The sequence below is a fragment of the Penaeus monodon genome, chromosome 24 (genome assembly GCF_015228065.2).
Source record: "Penaeus monodon isolate SGIC_2016 chromosome 24, NSTDA_Pmon_1, whole genome shotgun sequence".
In the NCBI taxonomy this organism is placed as follows: Eukaryota; Metazoa; Arthropoda; class Malacostraca; order Decapoda; family Penaeidae; genus Penaeus; species Penaeus monodon.
In genome coordinates, this window is record NC_051409.1 from 13,474,051 (window position 1) to 13,474,263 (window position 213).

The window sequence follows — 213 nt, forward strand, 5'->3', positions numbered from 1 at the left end:
GGTAAAATTTTTTCCCATAAATAATGATTACAAATAGTAAGTACACTCTTGGATTATCAAATATACTACAACTTCCTAACGAGAGCCAGGCAGTCTATTGAATACTCTCTCTTATAAAGTATATTATATATGCAAATAAGCGTAAATATATACATGAATAACAAAATACTAATATATGTCCCCCCCCCAAAAAAAAAAAAAAACACTCTCCTC

The 213-nt window shown here is 29.1% G+C and overlaps 1 protein-coding gene across 1 annotated transcript in view; it reads right to left on the reverse strand.

Moving 5' to 3' along the window:
- Positions 1–213, reverse strand: part of LOC119588597 (ATP-dependent RNA helicase A protein-like) — a 19,877-nt gene that overhangs the window by 8,909 nt on the left and 10,755 nt on the right. The gene's annotated exons all lie outside the window — the stretch shown is intronic.